A 12,675-nucleotide genomic window follows, 5' to 3' on the forward strand; every position below is an offset into this window, starting at 1 on the left:
AATTGATTATGTCCTTCTCAAACTATATTGTAAGTACATGTATCCGCATTTGGATATCTTTTTAATCGCATTTTCTGTATCAGATCAATAGTTTTATCAGATCACCTGCAAATTAAAGCATCCATATTGCATGTGAATGTATATCCACATCCCCAATCCACACAGCTACATGTATACTTGTTTATGATGACGAGCATTATCCACTCTTGGCCAAAACAAACCTCAGGAGAGAAACACGAGATCGTGCCACACTGACCAATCACAGAAGAGGTCATGTGACGTTACAGACAGAATGGGATGACCAAGTTCAACTTGCAACCAGTGTATAGTCTTCAGAATTCAGACTTCATGTTATTTGAAATTGAAACCCAAATTAATTGTAATAAAAATGGTGTTGTTTTTTTTTGTTAAGCACACACTGTCCAGATGCTCATAGGGTAGTATGTGTTTTTTTTTTCTAGCAGCATTTCAAGCTATGCAAAGAGTCTTCAGCACAGAGCTTTGTAATCTCATACATGTATACTATTTTAGAAACTGATTCATAATTCAACAAAATACATTTATATGTGGTTTTGGTCAATAATCTCTATTAAAACTTTAATCCTTAAATTGGCAGTATGAAAATGTCAATATATATGTATATACATATAATTGTACTACACTATACAAAAACTATATTTTAAAAATCATATTGTTTCTTCCATCCAGATTGGTAATTTTCATTCTAAATATGGGCCAAGTTTTTTGGAAAAAAAATCATTCAGCCAGATTTTGATGGTCAGCTGAGTTATGCTGTACTCAGTAGGTTGATGGCTTGCAGTATGCCTACAAAAGATAATGCATGGACATACATGTAGCAACAACAGTATTTGCATGAACCATGGAGCTATCAAATACAGAAAATAGCTCTGTGCATAAACCACCAGCTAGACAAGTGTTGTTCTTCTGTGGAAGCCCCCAGTTACTCAACTACATGTAAAGTTTAGTGCTCTTGGCCCAGTCTTACAAAGAGGTACGATTGATCTGATCAACCTCAATTCTATGGAATTCCATCAATGTCATATTTTTTTCTACAGGAAATTTGCTGCACAAAGTCCTTTGTTTAAAGCGAAGAGGAGCACACTAAATTTTCAGGAAAACAATGGATGTATAGATATACTGCATATCAAGAAAAATCTTTGAACAAACATGCATTTTAGATGTTGATGTTGCTGGCTTTCCATTGGTGTGGTGGATCAGATCATTCCCAACTCTTTGTAAGATGGGGCCCTGAAGTTGGAATCATGAATCTTTTAATAGCTGGTGAGCCTGGTGCAATGATATAGGCCTATATCGCTGAATGTATCTTCATTCTGAATAGTTGATGTGGTAGTACAGCAATTGGCATGAGAGAAAATAATTGGCACATTTGACATTGTCAGTCATCATGGTGTTTCCCAGACCTCAAATCAATCACTGAAGTGACATTCATGTACTGCATTTACAATGTAGTGCATCAGCATGGAGCTATTAATACATGTAGCTCCATGGCATAAGCATGCTTGATGTAGATCACTCATACATATTTTGATTTGCTGCCAAATAGATTTAAATCTCCTTGATCACGCTAAAGGGTCAGTAATGTGATTTATACTTGAGTATCATCCAATTTCAGTCTAATACCCTTTTCATAAACCTATCCTCCAATTAGCCGCCTAAGAGTAATGCGGATAATTCAATAAAAATTGCGTTCATAAACTCCAAAAATAAGCCGCATTATTTTTACGAGCGCCCGTCCTGAAAAAGGGGGATAATCGCCATGACAACTGGACACGCCCCCTCCGGTGTGGTTGTGTTGGAAAAGGGTGACCTTGTGACCGCACCATGGCAATTATCCGCATAATTTGGAAATGCGTTCATAAACTCAAAATCTTGTCCCGATGCTGCTATTATGCGGATAATAGCAGCATCAGAGTAATGCGGATAACTCTTGTCCTCCTCCAATTTTACGACCAAATTATGCTGCTATTAGCCGCCTAATTCATTTTAATGGGGTTTATGAAAGGGGTATTAAAGAAGTATAGCATAGCAGCCAATGAATTCTTTCTCAACTGGAAATTCTTCATGAAACTGAAAATTAGAATTTTGGATTTTGGCGTAGGGCCTGTCCATTGAATATCGCCCTTTATTCTTTTCAGTGATTGGATGTCAAAGAGGTACAGATATGTCCTGAAATTTTCAGCCCATTCCATATCTGAGATTAAGAAATGGGTTTATATCGAAAAAGAACAAAAAATACTTCGATACATTATTTTGATCTAGTACCTGATCAAATTGATGCTCAGGCAAAAATGCTAAATTTTTTATGAATTTTCACTTTATATCCTTCACTTAATACCTGTTGTAGGGCATACACATTTGAGGGAGATTTCATACCAAAACTTGAAATAAACTTAAATAGGGGCTAACATTGATGCTTGTGCATGAACAAATAATTGTCTGGTTCAATGAATTCAAATTCTAGAATATTCTATACAAATAATCTCTTTCCATCAAACCACTAAAAAACCATGACTGCCTTGGGCATTTACATGTACACAGGCAGGTATATTTGCATTTGAGCCACAAACCGCAGGCTTTGTGACCTGAGCATACAGAAGGGTTGTTTACCAGAGACTATACCAGGGTTCAATGCGTGGGCAATGCGTTTACCAGGGTTGTACATGTATTTCCATCCTTTGCAAGCAGCACTAAAAGAGCATGCAGCGTGAGAGACATTGTTTTGGTCGGCTAGCGAGGCTGTAACAGCGATTTCAACAACTCGTGTATTGCTCCATGCGTAGTGTATGTTTCCCCCATATGGTTCATGTGTCGCATCATATTCGTCATTGAAGTGGAATGTTTTGGCTGTTGTTGTAATTATCATTGCAAGTTTTTCAACAATATTGGTGGATATTGGAAATTTTGATGTTCATAAAGGTAAGTTAAAGGCATTTTATGAACATTATTTTATTCTTGATATTATTCAGCTGAAAACCTTTACCCTGGATCGTAAAATACGTCATATGTTTATTATACAGGAAGAGTACCTGGATAAATATATCTCTTGGAAAGATCATGTTTTTTAGATATTTGTTTGATACAGTAAACAATATCAGACATACAGACAAAACAAGATTTCATCTTATTTTTCATATCTGAAGCATGAAAACATCAAGATTTTTGGTTTATGATAAGATGAATTATATGATTGATTTATAACTCTTCAATAAGGAATTAGGCTTATGTGTCATTTGGTAATTTGTACTGAATTATAAATTTGTACAATGTCCAGCCTACATGTACATGCATAGTTGCATCAAGGAGCTTCCGAAGCTCATTGGTTGCATACATGTATGTATTGTTATTGATTACATTAGACTCCTTTATTCAAATGGAAAAATCTGGATATTGCGAAAGCCCTTGCCACTTTGGCACCCTGTAACACCATTGTTGTATGATATTACATGTAGCCTAATTATTTATTGATTTTTTTTTCCAGAAATTTGTTTTAATTCCATTGGTACATTTACAGTTGAAGGAGAAATCTAATTCACAAGTGAATTGGATGGAATAAATCTCTTGCAAAAGGATTTATTGAAAAAATTGTGTCGGATTTAGGTCAAGCATGAAAAATACTTTTTTTAGTGTATATTATAGTTAATAAATGAAATAACTTTGAAAATTTTGCTTCCTAACGTCAAATATGTACCATACCTTTCCAATTGAATTTATAAGGAGATTTTTTGGGGTATTGAAATGTCATTAATTTTCAATTGTTCAAATATAATTTGAAATATATTTCTATTTTTTTTTATCTTTTTTTTTTCAAATGGAGAACTCTTTGGGCTCAACTTTTGTTCAAAGGCCCTGGATTTTTCAAGCTCGCAGTTTAGTCGAGAAATGCTTGTATAATTGAGAAATGAATAATGGAATAACACAGATTCAAAGTCCATCCAAACAGCTGATTTAGTTTGTATTGGCAGCATTTCAAGTAGATATTGGAGCGTCCAGCTGATTAATATTCCATAGATTTATTATATCTATTTACATAATTTTCTATGTTTGCAGATTTCAGCTTGAAGGAAATTGTAAACAATGGAAGAAAAAAAAACCCTAGATGCGATTATTGTGTCACAGAACTCTACTGGTCGGGTGGGGTCACAACTTTGTACTTTGGACTATGATTCGTAAACACTTAATACATACATGTATGATAGTTTGCGTCATGGACTCGTACATAATGCAGGTATAACATCCCCAAGAAACATTTGGATTTAGCTTAGTAATACTTATTTTTTCTGAAAAGGGTGTTTTTTTTTCTTTGGGAGTGAAAATGGGAAAGGAAAGGGTTTTCCCAAGATTAATCAAATTTTCTGAATACGCAGATGTAATATTTGTTAGTTTGTAAAGACAATATGAAAGCTTGTATAATTTTGGAAATTGTATTTTTATAGGGCTTACATGTATATCCACATGTACATCTTCTGTAGTCATTTAGAAAAACAATATATAGTGAGTGATTGTATTACGGCCTTGTACTACCGAATGCGCGCATTGTACACATCAGAAAATAATTTCATATGCTCAAAATTTTGCAACATTCTTCCAAAGGAATCGAAAGATGATGAAAAATGGTCAAAACACACTTTTAAAGTTTGTATATTGTCAAAATGATAAGATAGGGTCAAAATAGCTCATCAGTGATTTTGATGTTTTCTCAACTTTTTCCCATAGAAAACACATGTTGGGTAATACCACATGTGGAGTTGAATAAGATACCTTTTCAAGTAACCAAAATACATGCACATGTATTTCACATGCTAAGAGGGGTCCAAATTTTTGTTTACATATTTGTATTTTGAGGGTATTTGTGTATTTATGGAGAAAGTTTGTTGAATTTGATGCGAATAATGTGTTTGATATGATTAAATTCATGAAAAGTATTTGGTAATAATACTATTCACTACCATATAGGCCCTAGTACATTTAATCATGGATGTATCATGTAGAGCTTGTACCCTGGAATGGTTTAAAACCGACATGAAATTATGAATCATGGGATTCAGCAGATCTAGGAAAGATACTTTGCATTGCAATGAAGAGTAAGCCGATGGATGCATGTACATGTATCACAGATGCTAGTTTCAGTTTAGTTCAGTTTCAGTTTATTTATTCAACCAATCATAAAAACAAAGAAAAATACAATGTAAAACAATTAAATGAAAGGTTTGGACCCCTATAAGAAGCAGTGCTTGTGAATTGGGGCCCAACATATATACAACACATTAAAATTGATACAATACAATACATAATATACAAAAGGGGCGGGGGAAGAAAAAAAAAAGATAAACAAATTGGCTGGCCATCATTCAACACTCTCTCACACACACACACACACACCCACACCGAACACACCATACAAACACATATCCTAATCATCTGAAAGCAGATCATGCAGAAAGAAAAGTGAGAAAGTGAGGTAGTGAAAGCTAGAAAGAGAAAAGGAAAAGGAAGAGAGAGAAGATGAGAAGAGAAAAAGGAGATGGTTAAAAAGAATGCAGCAATACATCAACAATGGGTTAAGTCTCTGAAAAAATCTCTTTTACATAATTCCCTAAACCTTGACAAAGTGGTACTAGACCTGATATTATCATCTAAACCATTCCATTTGCTTAGACCCCTGTTACATCTGAGAGATTCCCTACCTCGGGCCGGCCCGGGGCCTACCTCGGGTCGGAAAGAAATCAGATGTAAACATCCCAACCCTACCTCGGGCCACCTTTTAGCGAACCTACCCGAGACCACATTCAGAGGTAGTCTCGGGTAAGTATCGGGCCGGTCCACCGATTCGTAGATGTAAACGCACACAAGCTTTCGAACCTATCTCGGTCCGTTCGCCAGCTGTCAAATTACGTCATAGCGCGCGCTATCCCCTCCCCAGCCCCGTCGTTCTTCGAATGTTTTTGCGGCATGCGACACGTGAATTGTGATTGATAAAGTCTTTGATTTGATTGAAAAGAAGCATTTTAAACGTACATGTATCCTTTTCAAGTCGATCATATCTTCAACGACTGCTGGGATCATCAGCATTCTTTCAGAATCTCGGGTAACTTCAATTATTCGGAGCCTAGATCAAGAGCGCCTTTTAAAGGTGTCAGCAATCGGATGCCGCTCGAAACAGTACAGATAGGGGAGGGAATAAACACTGTGATGTAAACAGACCACATTTCGGACTCGGTCCGTTCGCGAAGCTAATCCACCAATAATCCAGTCAAGGTTGCAAGTGGACTCGGTCGGGTCTCGGGTAGGAAACTTTCAGATGTAACAGGGGTCTTAGTCCTACATACAAAAATGAATTCAATGTTTTGGTAGTGCGTACACGTACACGTGGTTTGTGTAATAAAAATATTTGCCTAGTATTTTACGAATGGATGAGAGAATTATTTACAAACATATTTTTAAAGATTTGAGGAACATTACCAATATGAAAATTAAACATAAATATGAGTGTGTTTAGTGTTACATGCTCCTGAACTGGAAGAATCTTCAATTGTACAAATAAAGGATTACTATGAGCGTTGTAATCAGAATGAGCAATTATTCGAATTGCTTTCTTTTGAAGAATTTTTAATTTGATGTAATGAGATGAAAATGAATTACCCCAAATGATATTGCAATATGATAAATGTGGTAATATGATTGAATTGTACATGTACAATAACATTAATATCTTAGATGGAACAAAACACCTTAGTTTATATAATATGCCAATACTTCTTGATATTTTTAAAGAGATATTATTAATATGAGTCTTCCAGTTCAGGAACTCATCCACAGTTATACCAAGGAAGGTTATCGATGGAACACATTGAAGTGTAGTATTTTCAACAAGTATTGCCTCAAGTATTGCCTCAAGATTTTCTATTCAATGCTATTCAAAGACAGATAGGATTTCCAAACTGTACAAGGTACAGTTTCATCTCTTTTAATGAAAACACTGAAAAGGATTCAGCATCACTTGAAAAATTCTGGATGTGGTTTCATGTATTGTTTGTTTGAATTGATATTTTAATCAGTAGGATGTGCTTTGTGCAATATACATGTATGCATATAACTTCAGGCATTTATGCACAGATAATATTAATCATTATCATCATCATCATCTTTATCAACATCAACACCATCATGAACAACGTCATCATTCTCATCATCACCATCATTATCAACATCAACACCATCATCATTATCAACATCACCATCATCATCATCATCACCACCATCACCATCATTGTCATCAACATCAAATCCAATACTGTTCTTACAATGTATATACAGATCTTTGTAAGTTTGTAGGGCCTATACTTGTTTTATTTTTAATCACAATTCACACAAAATCTCTTATTATGAAGTTTAATATGGTATTGATGGCTCCTTAAATGTTTTTCTTTTGTCAGAATTATTTCCAATCATTTTGATATCGCTGAAGGTAAACATACTTGAAGTTGTTAAAAGCAAGGATGGAAGTAGAGGGCAAACGATACTGGCAATGACTGATGTGCCACGTGCAGCCAAGATTGGCTACAGATTGTTTCCTTATCACGTCACACACTGTATGGGGTCATGTGACCTGGATTGACCCAGATTGAGAGGAAAGGGCATACTGTATTCACCAGAGTACTACATCGCTATCATGCATTCAGTAGAGTTGGTATTGGGAATGGCAATCAACATTGTATGATTTCAAGGCCTACATTATGAGCCTTGTCTTCTAGTGTATTCCCATATTACAAATTTTTATGACAAAGGTTAAGCTAATTTGAAAAAAAAGCTACATTATGCTAGTGAATGCCATATGTTAAAGCTTTTCAATATACATGTAGTCAACATACATATTTCATGTACATTCATTTAAATTTCTTACAGTTTAATGCTGATTATTTTCCTACTTTTCATCATTAAAATCACTATGTTCACATTATCCTCCCTTCAATCACCATAAAGCCTCTTCAACAATCTAAGATAATTGAATGTCATTATACGAATCTCAATGATAGGTGGACTTTGAACTGTTTGTGACAAACTGTTCCACTACCTTGTTGTTCAGGGAGGGACAGAGGTCATATTGGAGGTCAATGGTATTGATCGGTTTCACAATGTCAAGCTTGCTTTGTATGCAATATATATTAATGTGATGAAGTGAGTGATGCTGGTTGAAAGAAAAAATATACACATACAATGTACTAGTTTGGTTCATGTACATTTAATATAACCAGCAATCTGTGTGCTTTAATTGAGCATTGACTGGAACCTACATTGTACATAGGTTCTGTGTTTACTTGTTCAATGTTGCTTTATCAGTCAAGTTTTGGTTTGACAACCACCCACCCCTTATTTTGACAAATTAATGTTAGACATTTATAATGTAAATGAGTGCATGAACGTGTATGTACACTTGTATCATTAATCAAATGTGTTTCACTTTCATTCATAAATCACATTTGTTTTGAGAGAAAAAAATTGTTTGATGTTGGTATTTTTAGGATAACAGAAAAGTGCCACCTGTATCTCCATGTACAAAAGTCTGTTCTGAAGTATGGTACCTTTAAAGGACAAGATTCACCCAACAAAAACTTGATTTGAATATTAAAAGAGAAAAATTCAACAAGAATATCACTGAAAATTTCGCTTATTTTCAACAAAATAGTTAAATAAATGAGCCAGTTACATCCAAATGAGAGAGTTGATGACATCACCCACTCACTATTTCTTTTGTATTTTATTATATGAAATATGAAATATTTTTATTTTCTCGTCATTGTCATGTGAAATGAAGTTTCATTCCTCCCTGAACACGTGGAATTCCATTATTTTAACATTTTGTGCTTCAGGAAATGAGGTCCTAATAATCAAATTCGTAAAAATTGAAATATTGTATAATTCAAACAATAAAAAACAAAAGAAATAGTGAGTGAGTGACGTCATCGACTCTCTCATTTGGATGTAACTGGCTCGTTCATATAACTATTTTGTTGAAAATAAGCGAAATTTTAAAATGTCATAACTTTCTTATTTTACATCCGATTTTGATGAAATTTTCAGCATTGTGCTTGTCTGATTTTTCTGTATTGATTTAAATCAACATTTTTCTGAGGTGGACTTGATCTTTAAAAACATGTAGTAGAGGGAATTTCTTTTAAATTTAACTGTAGGGTAGACCAGGGTTAATTGGAACATGGGGTAAGTTGAAACATTGTAATTTTCTTAAACGCTTGTAAAATAAATTTATGCAATACTGCCCTAAATTTATTGCAATATTAATTCAACACTGTTGAATTATTAATAGCAATAAATTGAGGGCAGTATTGCATAAATTTATTTTACAAGCGTTAAAGAAAATTACAATGTTTCAACTTACCCCATGTTCCAATTAACCCCGGTCTACCCTACCACAGATGATAATGAAGGATAGGAATGTGATGCTTCTTCATTACCAAATAATCTTGTAGAAGCCGTAGCACTAGAGAATTGGCAATGTGATACAGTTTTATGAAATTCCCACAAACATTAATGAAGTCTGCATGCACTTTGTTGGTATCATATTGTCCTGTACATGCATTCCAAACACAATACTGTTATCGTACTATAGTGTCACTGAACTTGCACTCCATTGGGTGCCCAGGTAATGAAAGGGGAAGCATCAATTTACAATGTACACCTTCATATTCGTGTAGGCTTAATCCCAAATTAAAATATTAACATATTTTATATTGCCAGCTTGGATATCCTATCAATTCAGAACCATAAAGCTATTGTTGAAGTGGAGAATGCATGCAGACAAAATGTATATAAACTAGAATTTAATTCGTCATGCGGACGAATTAGGTGGTCTGTCATGATTTTTCATTCAGAGTCGGCTAATGTATAAAATGAATAATTTAGATATGATTGATAATCTTGATTCTAGACATCCTAAGAATAAATTTTGACCATTGCTCAATGTGATTATTAATGTTTCCCATAGACTTTACACGTAAGCAATTTTGAGAATTACAATTCCAATATTGCAAGTGAAAAACGGGCATGATCCCGGCATCTGATCAAAAAGTGGGGGGCACATTACCGAAAGCCCAGAATCTCAGCTATAACATATTAAAAGCTCCGGCAAAACTGACAAGAAGAAATGGAGATATGGCTCACGAAATAGAGGAATGTCGAATCTAGTTTTGAGAAAAAGTCATGTCCCATAGAGATTACACACAAAATACATGTGATATGAAAAAAACAATTATAATCTGTTTTATCTTGCTAAATTTTAACTTTCATACCTTTTAATTATCATAAAGGATCATGTAAGAGATGGCAAAAAGAAAAAAAAATGAAAAAAAAATCATCTTTTCTACCCCAGGAATCGAACCTCCGCCCTCGAGAAAGCAAGTCAAATGCGTTATCCATTGAGCCACGATATTCCCCATAGAGATTACACGTAAGCAATTTTGAGAATTACAGTTCCAATTTTGCAAGTGAAATACGGGCATGATCCCGGCATCTGATCAAAAAATGAAGGGCACACTTCCGATAGCCCAGAATCTCAGCTACAACATGTTAAAAGCTCAAGGAAAGCTGACAAGAAAAAATGGAGATATGGCTCACGAAATAGAGGAATGTCGAATCTAGTTTTGGGAAAAAGTCATGTCCCATAGAGATTACACGCAAAATGAGGAAAAATGACATGCCTCTTTTCATCGCTGTTTTACGCAATGATGCGTTTCTCAAAACGAATATTCATGTTAACTGAGGAGAAAGAGTACATTATAAACTACAACATATTGAAATCTGGGCGAAAAATGATCTATATTCGAGAAGTTACAGCCAAATTTGCATAAATTTGATGACGTCATTTTTGAAAAAAATGAAATTTTTAGTTTGGGCGCCTATTTGATGACGTCACGATATAATTTAGGGACAATGGTGACATGAAATCAAATTTACAATTAATACTCTATCGATATATGAAAAAAAAATTGGGGGTCAATGGACTTTTTAAAGAGCTACAGTGAATTTACAATAGGCATGTTTTTGCCCATATATGGCCTATAGTGAGAGCTCGCGCGCACACGTGCTGCAAAGTTTAACGGGTGTTAATTTCGTTATTAATGGTTGTAGAAGGTTGATCAAGGTATCAAATTGCTCAGAATTTTATTAGCGATCCAATGATATTAAAGAAACGGTTTTTCTGCGTTGCGTTAAGGTGAAACGCGCGAAAACGCGCGCGCATACGTGCGCGCGCGCAAATTTTTGAATTGCTTAAAATGACCTGAAACGTACCCAAAAAATTTTATAGGTCATTTGGACGATTTTTTTACCTTTGACGCGCGCGTACGCGCGCGTCATGACCTCTACATGACCTTTGATGACATTGACAGTTGACCTTTGACATGAAGTTAATGTCATGTAAATATTGTTAATTTTTGATAATTGATAATGAAGATATGATCAAATGAAGAATTTTACAAAATGGCGCGTAGATGACGTCATCATGACCATATGACCTTGAAAAGCTTATTTTGCCGTCTCTATGATAGATTCTATATATGACGAAAAAATCAGCAAAATTGATTCAGCCAATTTCGAGAAAAGTTGGCGACAAAAAATAGGTACCATGAATAAAGAAATAAAGAAATAAAGAAAATTCTGACGAAATCAATAGGTGATCTGTCGTAGACAGACCACCTAATTAATATGTTTTCATACAAAGCTGGAATTCCTTTAACCCTGTATTCATTGTCCACACTTTAGCAGAATTTGATTTATTGTCGGGCCAGTATGACAGTTCAGTTGTACATGATTGTAAGCCAATATTTTTTATACACATATTTGTTATATATTTCATCCTGGGGGGCCACTTACATTGACGAGTGGATACCACGGGCGACCAAAAAAACATGTAAAAAGGATGTCTTTTTCACGATAGGGCACGTTACGGTGTCAAAAACACCAAAATAATGAAAAAAGGGTATCTGTTTTGCTCGGAAAATTACGTGTTTAGGGTCGAATTTGCGGGGATGATAAATCAAAGTTAAAGTGCTTTATAAAGGATGTCCTTTTTGCCCCAACACTTCGGGTTTAGAGTTCGATTTGCGCGAGGTGTAGAACGGTGGGGTCGTACTTAACCAAATAAGGTAAAGCCGACGACCGAAGGACTCGTAACAATAAAACACTCCTATACTTGTTAGGGGTTCATTTCAGGGAATATTTGCCAAGAGTATCGTTTTGTTTCCAATACTTGTTAAGGGTAGGGTTTCACACGCCAATACTTGTTAAGGGGTGCATTTTCAGAATATGGAAATTACTTGTTTAGGGTGCTTTTCGAGACCCCATGGTCGCGCATGGTATCCACTCATGAATGGAAGTGGCCCCCCCCCCCCCCCCGGGATTTCATTGTCTAATTCATCTGATATTTTTACAAGTTGATGCTTTCATGGTTTTACCTTTACATTCATTCACACCAGTAGGAATTTAAGGGGAATTTTGGATGTATGAAAGTAACAAAACTGAAACCGCCACAAAAATACTTTAATTTTATTGATGATAACTGAATGGCTCATTTTTATGGTTTGATTCATTAATAATTGAATAGTCAGTTCCATTCACCTG

The 12,675-nt window shown here is 35.0% G+C and overlaps 1 protein-coding gene across 4 annotated transcripts in view; it reads left to right on the plus strand.

The window, feature by feature from the left end:
* The window catches only part of LOC121423095 (eukaryotic elongation factor 2 kinase-like), a 39,531-nt gene that overhangs the window by 13,224 nt on the left and 13,632 nt on the right, over nucleotides 1-12,675 (plus strand). Inside the window, exon 1 of one of the 4 annotated variants that reach the window (XM_041618382.1) lies at nucleotides 2,720-2,958. The exons of the other annotated variants lie outside the window; for them this stretch is intronic. The gene's annotated coding sequence lies outside the window, so the exon portion shown is untranslated. Of the gene's footprint in view, nucleotides 1-2,719; nucleotides 2,959-12,675 lie in introns of those variants that run through there. 4 annotated transcript variants of the gene reach the window in all.

Source organism: Lytechinus variegatus, chromosome 10 (genome assembly GCF_018143015.1).
Source record: "Lytechinus variegatus isolate NC3 chromosome 10, Lvar_3.0, whole genome shotgun sequence".
Classification (NCBI taxonomy): domain Eukaryota; kingdom Metazoa; phylum Echinodermata; class Echinoidea; order Temnopleuroida; family Toxopneustidae; genus Lytechinus; species Lytechinus variegatus.